This window comes from Herpailurus yagouaroundi, unplaced genomic scaffold (assembly GCF_014898765.1).
Source record: "Herpailurus yagouaroundi ecotype Mexico unplaced genomic scaffold, PumYag 182, whole genome shotgun sequence".
NCBI classification, from domain to species: Eukaryota; Metazoa; Chordata; class Mammalia; order Carnivora; family Felidae; genus Herpailurus; species Herpailurus yagouaroundi.
Window position 1 is genome coordinate 7,706,025 of NW_024412413.1, and position 17,907 is coordinate 7,723,931.

At 45.0% G+C, this 17,907-nt stretch overlaps 1 non-coding gene across 1 annotated transcript; it reads left to right on the plus strand.

The window, feature by feature from the left end:
* Positions 1-16,801: 16,801 nt before the first annotated feature.
* Positions 16,802-16,908, plus strand: LOC121041139 (small nucleolar RNA U13). Its single transcript, XR_005795585.1, has one exon. It is a non-coding gene; the product is annotated as a small nucleolar RNA U13 (small nucleolar RNA).
* The last annotated feature ends 999 nt before the right edge of the window (positions 16,909-17,907 follow it).

Sequence of the window (17,907 nt, forward strand, 5' to 3'; positions counted from 1 at the left end):
CTCTCTCTCTCTCTCTCTCTCTCTCTCTCTCTCTCTGTCAAAATAAATGAATAAACTTTAAAAAAAAAAGTTACTGGGGCGCCTGGGTGGCTGTCGGTTAAGCGTCCGACTTCAGCCAGGTCACGATCTCGCGGTCCGTGAGTTCGAGCCCCGCATCAGGCTCTGGGCTCTGAGCTCAGAGCCTGGAGCCTGTTTCCGATTCTGTGTCTCCCTCTCTCTCTGCTCCTCCCCCGTTCATGCTCTGTCTCTCTCTGTCTCAAAAATAAATAAACGTTAAAAAAAAAAATTTAAAAAAAAAGTTACTATCATTCAACTTGAAGACTTCTATGACTTCAAAGTGCAATAAACAAGATCCAACATTGAGCATGATAAACAGAGTCTAAGTTTTAATTTGTGCAGTGGAAATAATAGGTCACCTCACTGGGTTGTTGTAAGAATTAGAACTAAGAAATGTGCAGGGCCTGTCACATACTAGACACAGAAAATCATAGTTATCATCATCCTGTTAGACACCAGAATGGCAGCACCAAGAAGAATAAAACAGCCAAGAAGTATACCCTTTATGAGTTGCTTAATCTTTTTATTAATTTTTGGAAAAGTATAACTATAGGGGCACCTGCCTGGCTCAGTTGGTAGAGCAGGCAACTTTTGATCTTGGAGTCATCAGTTCAAGCCCCACGTTGGGCATAGAGCTTCTTAAAAAAAAAAGGAAAAAAAGTACAACCATAAATCTCACAGGCAGGGAATCTGCTCATAGTAAATCATCCTATTCATCAAATATCTAGTGTCTACTGCATGCCGGGCGCAGTGCTGGACTCTGGGAAACATGGGTGAACATCTCTGTCCATCCACATGGAATTCACTGCCTCCTTCCTGCAGAGAGACAGTGAAAACAGCATATGGTTCCACTGAGAAGGAACTTGGCAGGGCGCTGTGATGTAGAGTAGGGAAGGGAGCGCCTAGAAAGGGATATGACTCTCAGGATGAGAAGTAGCCAGTTAGGATGAGAAGGTTGTCAGGGGAAGGGCATTCCAGGCCGAGACACAGAAGTTAGGGAGGGTGGTGAACAGCTCTAGTTGTCAGGAGAATGTAATGGGAAACCTTTGTAGGTTTTAAATGAGGGAGTGAATTGATGTGATTATGCTTTTTAAAAAAAATTTTAAATTCATTTTGAGAGAGAGAGAGCTCATGTATTCAGGCGGGGGAAGAGCAAAGAGAGAGCAAACCCTAAGCAGGCTCCCTGATGCCAGCTCAGAGCCCTATGTGGGGCTCCATCCCAAGAACCATGAGATCATGACCTGAGCCGAAATCAAGAGTCAGATGCTTAACCGACTGAACCACCCAGGCACCCCAATTTGGTTTTGCCTTGAAAGACCACTCTTTGGCTGCAGTGTGGAGAATGGATTAGAGGTGGGTTGAGAGAAGCAGCAGGAAAACCAGTTAGAAGGCTTTTGTAATGATCCCGATGAAGGATGATGTTTACTTGGAATGGGGCAGACTCAGAGGGCATGCAGAAAAGTAGATTTTTTTTTAAAGTTTATTTATTTATTTATTTAGAGAGAGGGAGAGAGAACGTGCATGCGAGTGCGTGCGCACACATGCGCACAAGTGGGGGAGGGGCAGAGAGCGAGTGAGAGAGAGAACCCCAAGCAGGCTCCACACCAGCAGGGCAGAGCCTCACACAGGGCTCCAACCCCCAAACCGCAAGACCGTGACTTGAGCCAAAACCAAGAGTTGAACCAACTGAGCCACTGAGGCATGCTGAAAAGTAGACTTTTTGAGAAATGTGATGGAGGCAGTAATTCATTGTATGGAGGGGGTAGAGTGAGGAATCCAGAAGGACTCTGGGAAGACATGTCAAATGGGTAGATGCTGGGAGTATGTTTTCTAATAGTTAAAAATTGGAAGATGAATGAGTGAGGTTGGGTGGATGAATAGCAGGCATTAAGGATTCTGCTTAGTCTGAGATGCCTATGTGGAAGAGGGCAAGAGGGCAATTGGAGTTCATTGGAGGTCTCTGATCTTTAACCTGCAGGCTCGGGCATCCTCCATTTATTTTTTTTTTTAATTTTTTTTTTCAACATTTATTTATTTTTGGGACAGAGAGAGACAGAGCGTGAACGGGGGAGGGGCAGAGAGAGAGGGAGACACAGAATCGGAAACGGGCTCCAGGCTCTGAGCCATCAGCCCAGAGCCTGACGCGGGGCTCAAACTCACGGACCGCGAGATCGTGACCTGGCTGAAGTCGGACGCTTAACCGACTGCGCCACCCAGGCGCCCCATGGGCATCCTCCATTTAAAATTGAGAGTCCCGGGGCGCCTGGGTGGCGCAATCGGTTGAGCGTCCGACTTCGGCTCAGGCCATGATCTCAAGGGTTCGTGAGTTCAGGCCCCGCGTGAGGCTCTGTGCTGACAGCTCAGAGCCTGGAGCCTGTTTCAGATTCTGTGTCTCCCTCTCTCTACCCCTTCCCCGTTCATGCTTTGTCTTTCAAAAATGAATAAACGTTAAAAAAAAATAATGAAAAAAAAATAAATAGAATTGAGAGTCCCTAGGGGCGCCTGGGTGGCTCAGTCAGTTAAGCCTCAGACTTCAGCTCAGGTCATGATCTCACGGTTTGTGAGTTCGAGCCCCGCCTCAGGCTCTGTGCTGACAGCTCGGAGCCCGGAGCCTGCTTCTGATTCCGTGTCTCCTTCTCTCTCCGCCCCTCTCCCACTTGTGCTCTCTCTCTATCAAAAATAAATAAATGTAAAATAAATAAATAAATAAATAAAGTTGAGAGTCCCTAAATCCATCTGTTCTGTAATGTATCAACAGTACAAGAAAGTAGACGTTTGAGCTTTCCAGTTTCAGAGCATTTCAACAAAAGTACCAGACTTTCAGAAAGGGAAAGAAGCAGAGTGGGGACCCCAGTGGCAGGAACCGTTAGCATAAGTTGAAATGACTATTAATTAGGAATTCAGTTGAAACATCTTGTTCAACACAGGTTGCTAAGCAACAGTGGCCACCGAAACATGTGGCCATTCCTTTGCCACAGAGCTCCTGGGCCTGGGTCTCACGCTGTATGTACGGCAGGTACCCTTTCTGGTTGGTCTGAATCATGCCTTCGGGGACGCCTGGGTGGCTCAGTTGGTTAGGTGTCCAGCTTCAGCCCAGGTCATGATCTCACAGTTCGTGGGGTTGAGCCCCTCGTTGGGCTCTGAGCTGACAGCACAGAGCCTGGAGCCTGCTTTGGATTCTGTGTCTCCCTCTCTCTGCCCCTCCCTTGTTCACGCTCTGTCTCTGTCTCTCTCTTTCTCTCTTGCTCTCAAAAAATCAATAAACATTAAGAAAAATCTGAATCATGCCTTTACACATGGATCTCCTACACCCCTCTCTTTTCAGGGTCTCCCTTTTGAGTCACTGCTCCTCTCTCTGGGGGTCATTGATCTCTTGTTTGCTACTGGATCATTCTCAGTAGCAACACGAATGTGCTCTTGTGTCACCCAAACTGTACAAATAAATCCCTGGAACCCACCTTCTCCATCCCTCGTATTGTGCTAGTCCACCCCCAATCTTTTGGAAGACTTGTCTGCACACACCACCTCTACTTCTGCTTCTCCTTCTTCACCTGTCCCCACACTCCACCAAAAATGATTTTGTTAAGTTCACACACAGCTTCTCTGATGTATAGCCACACCTTTCTTCCCTCAGCAGCATTTGACATAAGTGATCATTCCATCCTTCCTGAAATGCTGTCCTTTCTTGGGTCCCCTTTGGTCTTCCTCCTGCCTCTCTGGCCAGCCTTCTCTCCTTTCTAGGGCTTTTCTCCTCTACCCGAACCCTAAATATTGGCGTTCTCCAGGGCCCTGCCTGGGCCTGCATTTTTCTCTTTACTTCTCACCATGAGTGACGTCTTTTATTTTTAGTGCTCTAAATATCATTTATATGCCCCAAATTCACATCTCCAGCCCATGTGTTTGTCATCTGAGCTCCAGACTCCTATACCCATCTTTATAGATGACAAGTGGAAATTGCATCATAAACCACAAAACAGAACACTTTATTCCCTTACTGCATATCTATTTCTCTTCTAGTTTTCCCCATCTCAGTACACAGCTCTACTAAGCACTCAAGAACTTTGAACCCATCAGCAAATCCGTCCCTCCTTTCAATCCATCAACAAATCCCATTAATTCTCCAAAACCTGCCTCAAATATTTCCATTTCTTTCTATCCCTACTGGCACTGCTTAAATCCAGACCACCATCATCCCTCCCCTGGATGCCACTGGAGCCTCCTAGCTGGTCTCCTGTTTTACCCTAACCCATAAATTGGATCGATTAATTCCCCCGAATCACTGATTTGCAGGTTGGGTGCTCTTTTCTATACCAAATCCCCCACGTCTGCTGGGCTTCCCCCAATTATTTTACAAGACCTCTGGGAGAAGGGGCAAGGAGGGTGGCACAGTTCCTGTCCTCATGGAACTTCCTTCCATTCCAATGTGATCTAAAGGAAAGGAGCCTAACTCTTTCTGGTCGTGACCTCGGGCCCACTAGGCGCTAACAGCTTTGACCCTGCCGGGCCACCTGTGACTCTGGGCAGGCCTCAGTTTGCCTCCTCTGCAAAATGGGACGACAACGGGCAGCTCCAGCCCCTGGCGCTCCACTGGTACGTTGTGGAGGTAAAAGCGGAGGGGTGAGGTGGTGGTCTCCCAGGCCCCGCCAATTCCAAGCCCCGAAAGGCGGGGCGGGGGCGGGGCCCGCGGCCACGTGGCTTGGGGCGCGCGCAGGTTCCGAGCGCCAACCGCCGGCAGCCCCGCCTGCCCCGCCCCCGGCGGGCGGCCGGCCCCTCCCCGGGGCTGGAAGGCTGAAGCCCTTTGGGGAGCGAGTCCGGCCGGAGCGCGAAGGAGCGCGGCGCGGGCTCGCCTGGGCACCGGGGCCCAGGCCGGGGGGGCGGTCAGTGCCGGCCGTGTAGGTGGGAGGCGCCGGGGGGTGTAGCGGGCCACCAGGCCCTGGAGAACCACTGAGCTGGGGGCCGGCAGAGCTGGGACACCGCCCCCGGGTTCCGCCGTGGGGGCGGGGGCGGCGAGACCCCTCCCCCTTTTGTCTTAGGTACTCGGAGGTGGGGGGCTGCGCCCGGCCAGAGCAATTAGCCCAGCGCCGGGCCTGGAGCGACTGGGACTTGCAGTGTCCCGGCCTTGATTGCAATCACTGTGCGGGGGTGGGGGGAGGGGAAACAGAAAGGGAGTGATAACTGGGCTGACGGAGGATAACTGCCATTATTAAGCACCCCGGGCTGGCCAGGAGCAGTCACCGCCTCTTCCTTCCCGAGGGGGCAGCCGAGGCACACGGGATACAAGCATGTGTCCTGGAATTGTGGAAGAGGCAGAGCTGGGACACGAACCTGGGACATGTGGCTCCTGGCCCGCACTGCGCCAGGATGAGGAAAACGTGTATGTGAAACAGGATTTGAAAACCTGGAAGGGTTTGATGAGTGGCAATAACCGGGCGAGCTCAGCCCTAATCGCCCGTGGGAAGACTTTTATCTTTTTTTTTTTCTTAATAGGCTACACTTTCCTCCACCGTAAAAATGGCTGGACTTAGGAAAACTAATGACTAATATGTAAGTAGTGCTTTGCAACGCATAAAAAAGCACTTTCAATTACGTTGTCGTAGGTAATGCCTCACAATTAACTCCCCTAGTAAGCTTTTTTATTAGCCTCCTTGGAAGATGAAGACATTGTGTCCTAGAGAGTTTTGTTAGATCAGGGAGCAGTGATAGAGCATTATATTGAATAAGTCAAAGGTTTTTCAGGATAACTGCCTTGGATGAGCATAAAACTCAAGAACTCGAACATCCTGGGACTTCATCATCTGCTAGTTTAAAATACTTTTGCTGAATCTGCTTGCCCTTCCCGACTGTCAACAAACTGTACCCACGCAACCCAAACTGCTACGACACAGCTATTATTTTTAATATTTCTTTCGGGTCTTGGCTGTGCTGCGATGAGTCCTTCAGGCAAAGTCACAACTGAGAGGGAGTCAGATGGGGAGTTGGTTGCATTCTGAATATTCCAACTGTTTTGGGTCTTCTAAGTAACAATTATTTTGAGGGCATTGGTGATAAATAATAATAATTTTGTCCTTCCTATTGACAGGTCCACCTCCTAGCAAATGTTTGGAATGAACATGAGAAATGTAAGTAGGGATTTTGAAGTATCAGTTAAAGGAACCTAAACTGTTTATTTAGGAAATACTGGCAGTTAATGTGATAACCATTTCAGGATGTATAAAGTTAATTGGTAGACGCTTATCAAATGCCCATTTTTGAGGAGTATATTTCATAATACATGGGGAGAGGTCTACACAGGTGGCAGGCAGTCTGTCATCACAAACACGACAGACACCCCGAGAGATGCAATTTTTTTCAGTCCCTATGGGTCTGTTAAAGGGAAGATGGGCACTCTGTTTCCTAATGTCTGTGATGGGTACCAGGTGTTTTCTGGGCTAAATGTTTTCATTTATCCTGTAACCACTTTTATCCTCACAACACACTTAAAAGGCAGGAGGAGTTCTTATCTTTTTTAGAAATGAGACTTAAGCTGAGGAAGGCTAAGTAAACCAGCCTTCTTGGAGCCAGAACAACTTTTCACTAAACCACACTTTTCACATTGTTGATCCGGGTTCAGAGACAACAAATATTTAACGAACATCTACTTATGCCAGGTGCTTTTGAGTATTTTATTGAATCCTCATGACAGGCAGTCGTGCCTTTTGCTCATTTCAGCCGATCACCTTAGCAATCTATTAGCAATCTATTGATTGCTTGCAATCTATTAGCAAGCATTCAAAGGAAATAGTCCACTCCCTCATGTAGGACAGGAGATAAGCATGTGGAAGTCCACGGGAATGTTATGCCCCCCCTTTCTAAATATGATGGGTGTTGTGGGGATACCAACAGCAGCAATTCCTTTAATATAGTCCTGACCTCTTCAAAAGGTTGGTGCAGAGCACAGAATGTGGCACTTGTATGACAAATTGAGTTGCAAGAGCATTTTTTCCCACTGGTGACAAGTCTGAAAATGCCATTGGTTTCCTGTGATAGATGCACACATAGTGATTAATGGCACTAACCATTGATCCAACACTTGGACCAATTAGCTGTTACTTATAAAAAAACATCAGGTGGAAATTCTGACATGGCTATAAGCCAGGCTGTGGGAAGGGGGCTGAATAGGTGGGCGAGGCACAGTTCCGAGTCTGAAGGGCCTTGGATGTTATTCTAAGACATTTGAGTTTTAATCTGTGGGCAGTGGGAGCCACTACAGTGTTTGAAAGGGAAGTGACAGGATGGATATATACTTTAGGTGAAGTCCTACGGCAGAGTTGAGGATGAATTGGAGCAGGTGGAACTGGAAGCAGGGAGGTCAGGAAAAGAACTATTGCAGTTAGTTAATTGGAATGAACGTGGAGGTGTCCAGTAACTGATAAAAATGCTAACAGCTCTCATCCGTTGAGCTCTTCCTGTGTGGGGGGCTGTGTGTGCATTATCTTTGAGCTAAATCTCATTATCCCCATTTTACGGGGTAGGAGGCTATGCAGGTGACTTGTGTAAGGTCACACAGTGACTAAGTGATAGAGCCAGAGTTCAAATCCACGTCTGTCTGAATCTAAAGCCTTAAGGCTGCAAATCTAAATCTATGTTGCAAACATAAATACCTGTGACTAGTATTAGGCAGACTATCCAGATCTTTGTACAGCGGAAATTGCCATATAAAGTACCAGTCTGGTTGATTTGTATCTCAGACACATCCCAAATCTGCCCTCTTACCTCCTTACCCTACTACCCCGGATGAGTCACCATCATTTCCTGCCTGTGGTCCTACAGTAGATGCCTATTTTCCCAGTGTCTTCACTTGCCAACTGAAAACCTATTCTTCCCCTAACAGCCTGAATGATCTCTTTAAAATATAAATCAGGGGCACCTGGCTGGCTCAATGGGTAGAGCATGAGACTATTGACCTTGGGGTCCTGAGTTTGAGCCCCACGTCGGGCGTAGAGATTACTTACGAAAAATAAAAATGAAAATGCATAGAAGCTGCAAAAATAAAATATAAATCAAACTATGCCCTCCTCCTTCTTAAAACACGTGCCTGGTTCCTTCATCACTCTTAAAATCTGATTCCTTACCTTGAGTTATAGGGGCCTATATGATCTGTCAGCTACCTGCCTAGCCCATTTCATTTTGTTCCTTTCTCATTGAATTTCAGCCCTACTGCCCTTCTTTCTGTCGCTGGAACATTTCAAGCTTGTTCTTGCCTTGGGGAATTTGCACTTGTAGTTTCTTTCTAGAATGTTATTTTCCTAGATACTCTCATGTCTGGCTGCTTCTTGCCATTTAGGTTTCAGTTCAAATGTTGTCTCCTCAGAAAGGCCTTTCCTGAGCACCCAATGTAGTTTGTGAAGCTCTCTACCGTATCACCTCTTAAAGTTTTCTTCATTGAATCTATGGTCACACCACCCTGAACACGCCCGATCTTGTCTGATCTCAGAAGCTAAGCAGGGTCGGGTCTGGTTTGTACTGGGGCGCCTGGGTGGCTCAGTCGGTTAAGCATCCGACTTCAGCTCAGGTCATGATTTCGTAGCTTGTGGGTTCCAGCCCCACAAGGGGCTCTGTGCTGACAGCTCAGAGCCTGGAACCTGCTTTGGATTCTGTGTCTCCCTCTCTCTCTGCGCCTCCCCTACTCGTGCTCTGTCTTTCTCTCTCCCTCTCAAAAATAAATAATAAAAAACATTAAAATTAAAAAAAAAAACTTCAAAGTTTCTTCATTGAACTTACCACAATATGGTATTTAGTGTTTATTTTCTGCTTCCCTGAATTGTAATAGCTAAGACTTATCGAATGCTTACTCTTGTTAGTCACTATTCCAAGTGCTTTAATACGTATGTATGTATATATACATATGTATTTTATATACATACATATCTATTTTAATATGTATGTATATATGTATATATATATACACACATATACATATTAAAGTTTATTTATTTATTTTGAGAGAGTGCAAGTGGGGAAGGGGCAGAGAGAGAATCCCGAGCAGACTCTGCACAACTAACGTAGGGCCCCATCTTGCAAACCAAGAGATCATGCATGACCTGAGCTGAAGTCAGATGCTTAACCAACTGAGCCACCCAGGTGCCCCTATTTTTTGTCTTTAAAAAAAAAAGTTTATTTATTTATTTTGAGAAAGAGAGGCAGAGAGAGTGCATGCACATGAGCAGGGGAGGGGCAGAGAGAAGGAGAGAGACTGTTCAGCAGGCTCCATGCTATCTGCACAGAGCCTGATGTGGGCTCAATCTCACAAACTGTGAGATCATGATCTGAGCCAAAATCAAGAGCTGGATGCTTAACTAACTGAGCCACCCAGGTGCCCCTTCTTGTCTTTTTTATGCTAGCTATTCTGACAGGTGTAAGGTGATATCTCATTGTGGTTTTGTTTTGTATTTCCCTATGATGAGTGATATTGAGCATCTTTCCATTTGTCTGTTGGCCATCTGTATGTTTTCTTTGGAAAAATGTCTATTCCGGTCCTCTGCCCATTTTTTTAAATTTTAATTTTCTTAATCTGTAAATCCAACATGGGGTTCTAATTCACAACCCCAAGGTCAAGAGTTGAGCATTCTCTACCAACGGAGCTAGCCAGGCACCCCTGCCCAGTTTTTAAATGTTTGTTTGTTTGAAAGAGAGAGAGGGAGAGAGGGAGAGAGCAAGCCAGGGAGGGGCAGAGAGAGAAGGAAAGAGAAATCCCAAGCAGGCTTTGCACTGTCAGCTCAGTGCCTGATAAGGGGCTTGAACTCACGAACTCTGAGATCATGACCTGAGTTAAAACCAAGTTAAAACCAAGAGCTGGACTGATCCACGCAGGCATCCCTCCCCTGATCATTTTTAATTGGATTTTTGGGATTTTTGTTTTGTTTTAGTTTTGAGTTATATTCTTTATATATTTTGGGTATTAATCCCTTATGGGATATATCATTTGCAAATATCTTCTCCCATTCAGTAGGTTGCCTTTTCCTTTTGTTGATGGTTTCCCTCTCTGTGCAACAATAGCTTTTTATTTTGGTGTAATCCCAATAGTTTAGTTTTGCTTTTGTTTCCCTTGCCTGAGGAGTCTTATCCAGAAAAATGTTGCTAGTGTCATTATCAAAGAAATTAACTGCTTCTGCTTTCTTCTAAGAGTTTTATGGTTTCAGGTCTCACATTTGGATCTTTAATTCATTTTGAGTTTATTTTTGTGTATTGTGTAAGAAAGTGGTCCAGTTTCATTCTTTTGCATGTAGATATCCAGTTTTCCCAGTACATTTAATGAAGAGATCATCTTTTGCCCATTGAATATCCTTGCCTCTTTTGTTGTAGATTAATTAAACATATGTGTAAGATTTTGTTCCAGGTTCTCTATTCCTTTTTTTTTTTTAATTAATTTATTTTTAAATGTTTGTTTATTTTTGAGAGAGAGAGAATGAGCAGGGGAGGGGCAGAGAGAGAGGGGCACAGAGAGAGTCTGAAGTGGACTCTGTGCTGACAGCAGACAGCCCCATGCAGGGCTTGAACTCACGAGCCATGACGTCATGACCTGAGCCAAAGTTGGATGGTTAACTGACTGAGCCACCCAGGTGCCCCCCCCAAGATTTTATTTTTAAGTAATCTCTATACCCAGTGTGGAGCTCAGACTCACAACCACAAGATCAAGAGTCGCACGCTCTACCTACCAAGCCATCCAGGTGCCCCATGTGCTCATAACTCTTTACCGTTGATTTGTGTGTCCATTTTTTTGCGTCCACACCGTACTGTTTTAATTACCACAGCTTTGTAGTGTATCTTGAAATCTGGGATTGTGATAGTGCCAGCCTGCTCTTCTTTTTCGAGATTTGCTTGGCTATTCAGGATCTTTTGTGGTTCCAAACAAAATTTTCACTATGCGTTCTAGTTTTGGGGAAACCTGTACCCACACTCTTAATTAAGTGAGAGCAGACACCTTATCTTTCCCACCTCTGTGTCCCAGCACCTTGGACATTGCACGGTGTTTTGCAGGCTCTTAATTACAATCGTGGAATGAAAGATTGTAGTCACAGTAGAAATAGAACTACATTATTAACCAAAAGTTAGGAATTAGCCTTGATTCTGCTCTCTGCCACTCACAATTCCTTCTGCAAATTCTGGAAAGAAGCAGAACTTCTCACCTATAATATATATCTCCATATGTCCACTTGCTGCGTTCCCACTGCTAGCACCCTTCTCCAGTTCTTGGTTGACTTTGTCCTAGATGTCACTACTACCTCCCAGTGGTTACCTAAATCACTGGCCTCAGGCACCTCTTCTGACTGCTTATTGGTATCTGCTGAAGCAAAGAATCAGGTGCACTATTAGGGCAGAAATATGTTTTTTTAAGCTTGTTTATTTTGAGAGAGAGAGAGAGAGAGAGAGAGAGAGAGAGAGAGAGAGAGAGAGAGAGAGAGAACTGGCAGGGGAGGGGCAGAGAGAGAGAGAGGGAGAGAGAGAATCCCAAGCAGGATCCCGTGTTGTCAGTGCAGAGCCCAGCGTGGGGCTTCATCTTGCACACCATGAGATCGTGACCTAAAGGGCAGAAATGTGTATTTCTGTTGAATGGAAATTTCCTGGCTGACCCTAGCGTGTTAGTTTGCTGTAACAAAGTGCCACAGACTGTGTGGCGTAAACAGAAGTTTACTTTTTCTGGAGGCCGGAAGTCCAAGATCAAAGTGTCGGCAGGTTTTCTTTCTTGGAGGCTTCTCTCCCGGGCGTGCAGATGCCAGCTTCTTGCTGTGTCCTCCCATGGTCATTCATCTGTGTGCACGTGTTTGTGTCCTAATTTCTTCTTATAAGGATACCAGTCATAGGGCCCACCTACATGACCTCATTTTACCTTGATTATATCTTTTTTTTTAATGTTTATTATTTTTTGAGAGAGAAAGAGCAGGAGAGGGGCAGAGAGAGAGGGAGAGAGAGAATCCTCAGCAGGTTCTGTGTTGTCAACTCAGAGTCCGACAAGGGGCTTGAACTCACAAACTGTGAGATCATGACCTGAGCCAAAATCATATGCTCAACCAACTGAGTCACCCAGGTGCCCCTACCTTGATTATATCTTGGCCCTGTCTCCAAATACAGTCACAGTCACAGATTTAAAGAGGTTGGGATGCAGTTGAGCCCATAACACAAGTGACATCTGTCCGGTGCTGCACAAAGCTGCCGGCTTGAGGTAGTTTCAGCAGGAGCTCACACTACATTCCTTTAGGTGCCATCCTGTGTCTGCAAGGCTGTTTGTTAGATGTTGTTGTGATAAAAAGTATTGTGTGTGATGTGGAACCAGAAATGATTTCTGATTCCGAGGTTTGAGGAGGTGTGCGGTGCTAAACAGGCATTCAGTTCTTGGGACAGAAATACTGAGTTTGTTTGGGCTTATCTGCTTAATGAACAGAACTGTTAGGTATTTCTGGAGACCTAGGGAGTCATGAAACAATTACTGAAACACTGGCTGCCCCATGAATTGTGAAAAGTTGGGAGCCTTTACTCCAAACAAGTCAGCAACACCAGGGGAAGATTTTAATTCTACAGATTTCCCCATGTCCCACCCGAGACCCTATTGAAAAAAGTATCTGGGAGTTGAGCCCTGGGTCAGTTTCAGGATCCACTGGTCTAGCCTAACCCTTTCATTAAGTCCTAGAAAGGGAAATCTTTTGCTGGAGGTCATACAGCAAGTTAGTGGCTGAGCTGGGACTAGAATCCAGATTCTAAAGGAATCCATCAGATTCTCTTCCTCTTCATCAGCATTTCCCATACCCACACCTGCAGATGTTGTCATGACCATCTGCTGCTTAAAAACAGACATGGCTCAGGGGCGCCTGGGTGGCTTAGTCGGTTCAGTGTCCAACTTCCGCTCGGGTTGTGATCCCGTGGTTTGTGAGTTTGAGCCCCGCTTTGGGCTCTGTGCTGACAGCTCGGAGCCTGGAGCCTGCTTCAGATTCTGTGTCTCCCCCTCTCTCTGCCCCTCCCCTGTTCATGCTCTGCCTCTTTCTCTCTCTCAATAATAAATAAACTTTAAAAAACAAAACAAAACAAAACAGACATGGCCCTGACCTCAAAGACAGCAATTACACGGACAAACTCCATATTGAATACATCAGTTGCATTTTAAAAATTTATATCGTATAAGATCTGTATGAGGAAAACTGCAAAACTCATGAAAGATTTTAAAGATTAAGTAAAGGGAGAGATATTTCATGTTTATGGATGGAAAGACTCCATATTGTCAAGATGTCCGTTCTTTTCAACTTGATCTATAGATTCAGTTCAATCTCAAGATCCCACAAGTTCTTTTGTGGATTCTAAAGTTTGTATGTAGAGGCAAAAAGAATAAGCATTGAGAAAGAACAAAGTCAGGGGCGCCCAGGTGGCTCAGTTGGTTAAGCGTCCGAGTTCAGTTCAGGTTGTGGTCTCGCGGTTCATGAGTTCGAGCCCTGTGTCGGGCTCTGTGCTGACAGCTCAGAGCCTGGAGCCAGCTTCCGATTCTGTGTCTCCCTCTCTCTGCCCACCTCCCCCCCCAAAATAAATAAACATGAAAAAGAAAAAAAAAAAAAGAAAAAGAGCAAAGTCTGAGCGATGCGGGCAGACCAGGTCCAAGGATCTAAAGGGGTTCCTACAGGACCAGCCGAGAGGATGCCTAGCTGCACGCAGGGTAGAGATCCAATGCAGGCCAGCAGGAGGTGAGAGGAGAGTTTACTGAAGGTGCAAAGAGAGTGCAGGTACAGAGTGTCTGGGAGACTGAGAGAGGAAAGGAGAGGGTCTCATCTTTGCTCAGGATCTGGGGTTTTGACTGAGGCTTATAGTCTGGTGTATGTGCCCTTTCAGGCATCAAGGAACCTGTTAGAACAAAGACAAAGGCTCAAGTGTTATTCCTTGGCGCCAGAGGGTTTTGGCATTGAGATGTCTAGCACCTGTGGTCTGGAATACGCATATGATGGTTCTGTTGGTCGTTCTCAACTGGTCCTCCTTTAGATGTTGTCTATTCTAAAGAAGTCATCAACTCCTTGTCCCTTACAAGGAGGATGTCCACTATGTGCATTATGAGGCTTGTGTGAAGTGAGGTGTGCAGGTCCTAGCAAGATTGGAAGTGGGAAAAGGAGCAAAAAGCAGATTAAAAAAAAATTTTTTTTTAATGTTTGTTTATTTTTGAGAGAGAATGAGTGGGGAAGGGGCAGAGAGAGAGGGAGACACAGAATCCGAAGCAGGTTCCAGGCTCCGAGCTGTCAGCACAGAGCCCGACACGGGGCTCAAACCCACAAACCACGAGATCATGACCTGAGCCGAGGTGAGATGCTTAACTGACTGAGCCACCCAGGCACCTGGCAAAGAGCAGAGTTTTATGGAGTCTTTTGGTTTCTCCATCTCCAGAGGACTGATACCACCCAACTTCAAGACTTCCTAGAAAGCTACAGTAATCAAGCCAATGTGGTATTGGTGAGGAATAGACAAATAGGTCAATGGAACAGAATGGAAAGCCCAGAAATAGACCCACATAAAAACAGTTGACTCCTTGACCAAGGAGAAAGGCAATGCAATAGAGCAAAGGTAGCCTTTTCAACAAATGGTGTAGAACAATTGGGCATCCATATGCAAAAAAAAAAAAAAAAAAAAAAAAAGAATCCAGACATAGACCATACATCCTTGACAACTTATTTTTTTTTTTAATTTTTCTTGAGTTTATTTATTTATTTATTTTGTGAGAGAGCGAGAGCACAAGCAGGGGAGGGGCAGAGAGAAGGAGAGACGGAATCCTAAGCAGGCTCTGGACCATTAGCCCAGAGCCCTATGGGGGGCTCGAACCCATGAACCTTGAGATCATGACCTGAGCTGAGATCAAGAGTTGGATGCTTAACTGTCTGAGCCACCCAGGCACCTCAATCCTTGACAAAATTTAACTTGAAATGAATCGTAGACTTAAATGTAAAATGCAAAGCTATAAAACCCCTAGGAGATAGCATAGGGTAAAAATATGGATGATCGTGGAGATGGTGATGACTTTTTTAACTTTTTTCTTCTTGAGAGAGAAGGTAAGAGCACATGAGCAGGGGAGGGGCAGAAAGAGAAGAAGAGAGAATCCTAAGCAGGCTCTGCACTGATAGCAGAGGGGATCAGTCTCGCAACTGTGACATGTTCACTTGAGCCAAAATCAAGAGTCAGGCACTTAACCAACTAAGCCACCTAGGCGCCCCAAGATTTTTATTTATTTATTAAAAGTAATCTCCACCCATTGTGGGGCTTGAACTTACAACCCTGAGATCGAGTCCCACGCTCTACCCACTGAGCCAGGCAGGCGCCCCATGGTGATGACTTTCTAGATACAACAAAGGAGTGATCCATGAAAGAAAGAATTGAGAAACTGGACTTCATTAAAATTAAGAATTTTTGCTCTACAAAGGACATTGTCAAGAGAATGAAGAGCCAGACTGGGAGAAAATATTTACAAAGGACATCTCTGATAAAGGACCAAGATCCACAATACAAAAAGAACTCTTAAAATGCAATGATAAGAAACTAACCTGATTTTTAAAATGGGCCAGAGATCTTAATAGACACAACAGATGGCAAGTAAGCATATGAAAAGATGCCCTACATCATGTAACAGCAATGAACTGCAAAAAAACGAGGTGCCAGTATACACCCATTGGAATCGCCAAAATGTAGAATACTGACCACAAATGCTGGCAGGGATACGGAACAGCAGGAACTTTCATTCACTGGTAGTGGGAATGCAAAATGGTACATTCAATTTGGAAGACAGTTGGATGGTTTCTAACAAAACTAAGCATAACCTAACCCTACCGTCCGGCAATTGTACTTCTTGGTGTCCAGTCAAAGGAGTTGAAAGCTTGTGGCCACACAAAAACTTGCATATGGACGTTCATAAGTGTCTTTCTTCGTAGTTGCCAAAAGGCAAATGGAGAGATAAACTGTGGTCCATCCGGACAATGGGATATTATTCAGTGCTAAAAAGAAACGGTCTAGCAAGCCATGAAAAGACAATGGAGGAACCTTGAATGTGTATAACTAAGTGAAAGAAGCCAATCTGAAAAGACTACGTGCTGTATGAGTCCACTTACATGACATTCTAGAATAGGTAAAACCATGGAGACAATAAAAGATCAGTGGTTGTTAGGGGGAGGGAGAGATGAAGAGACAAGGGCACAGAGGATTTTTAGGGCAGTGAAAGTATTCCATGTGATGCTATAATGGTGGATGCATGTCATACGTTTGCCTAAACTCACAGAATGTACAACACCAAGGGTAAGCCCTAAGTAAACTGTGGAGTTAGGATGATAATGATGTGTCCATGTAGGTTCATCAGTTATAACAAATGTACTGCTCTGGTGGGACATGTTCACAATGGGGGAGGCCATGAATGTATGCGGGCCAGGGGCGTATAGGAAATCTCTGTACCTTCCACTCAATTTATTTATTTTTTATTAAAAATTTTTTCACATTTATTTTTGAGAGACCGAGTGAGATAGAGTATGAGCGGGATAGGGGCAGAGAGAGAGGGGGGACACAGAGTCTGAAGCAGGCTCCAGGCTCTGAGCTGTCAATACAGAGCCTGACATGGGGCTCGAACTCACGGACCATGAGATCATGATCTGAGCCGAAGTCGGATTCTTAACTGACTGAACCACCCAGGCGCCCCTCTTTCCACTCAGTTTAGCTTTGAACCTAAAACTCTAAAAATTAGAAGTCTAATAAATTTTTGTAGAACCTTTTGTGGGTCATAGATGTGATGATTGAGAGTTCATGCTGTTATTGTGTGAGATGTGCTTCCCTCAAACCTTATTATGGCACTGGCACATTACCTGTCTGACGTGGAAACAAATGTATCTAGAAGCTCATAAAGAAGTTTAAGTATCCCCATTAGAGCTACCCATTTAGTGAAGTAAAAAGAGGGCTGTGGGAATTATACAACTCTAAGCAATCAAAAAATATTTTAATGAGTATTTACCATGTGCCTTTTGAAAGACAGGGAAATATAAAAGAAATATAAAAGGTTGTTTCTGGGATATCTGGCCATCTCAGTTGGTAGAGCATGCAACTCTTGATCTCAGGGTCGTGAGTTCAAACCCCACATTGAACGTAGAGCCTATTAAAAAAGATAATAGAGGCACCTGGGTGATTGAGTTAGTTAAGTTTCTGACTCTTGATTTCTGCTCAGGTCATGATCTCGGGGTCATGGGGTCAAGCCCCACATGGGGCTCTGCACTAACAATAGGAAGCCTGTTTGGGATTCTCTCTCTCTCTCTCTCTCTCTCTGTCCCTCCCCCCTCTCAAAATAAATAAACTTAGAAGAAATAAAATAAATAAAATAAGAAATAAAATCTTGGAGCACCTGGATGGCCCAGTTAAGTGCCAAATCTTGATTTCGGCTCAGGTCATGATCTTATGTTCGTGGGATTGAGCCTCACTCTGGGCTCTGCTATGAGCATGGAATCTGCCTGATCTCTCTCCCTTTCTTTCTATCTCTTCTCTCTCTCTCTCTCTCTCTCTCTCTCTCTCTCTCTCTCTCTCTGTAAATAAATAAATAAACATTAAAATAATAAAATCTTGTTCCTGCAAAGTTAAAAGTCCAGTTCTTTGTCCTGAATTGTGATAAATTAATAATACAAATGAACTTTAGAACTACCGCCCCCACCCCCTGCCCCCACCGCTCTGTTCCATCCAACTCTGTATCTGTAATTCAGAGGTCGAGAAAAAGTGTTCATTGTTAATGGTGTGTTCTCTAGCAGATGTGTGACATCTTGTTTGCCTCAAGTGACAGAAGGAATATAAAAAAAATACTCTGTAAACTATGAAGTGGTTTACAGAAAC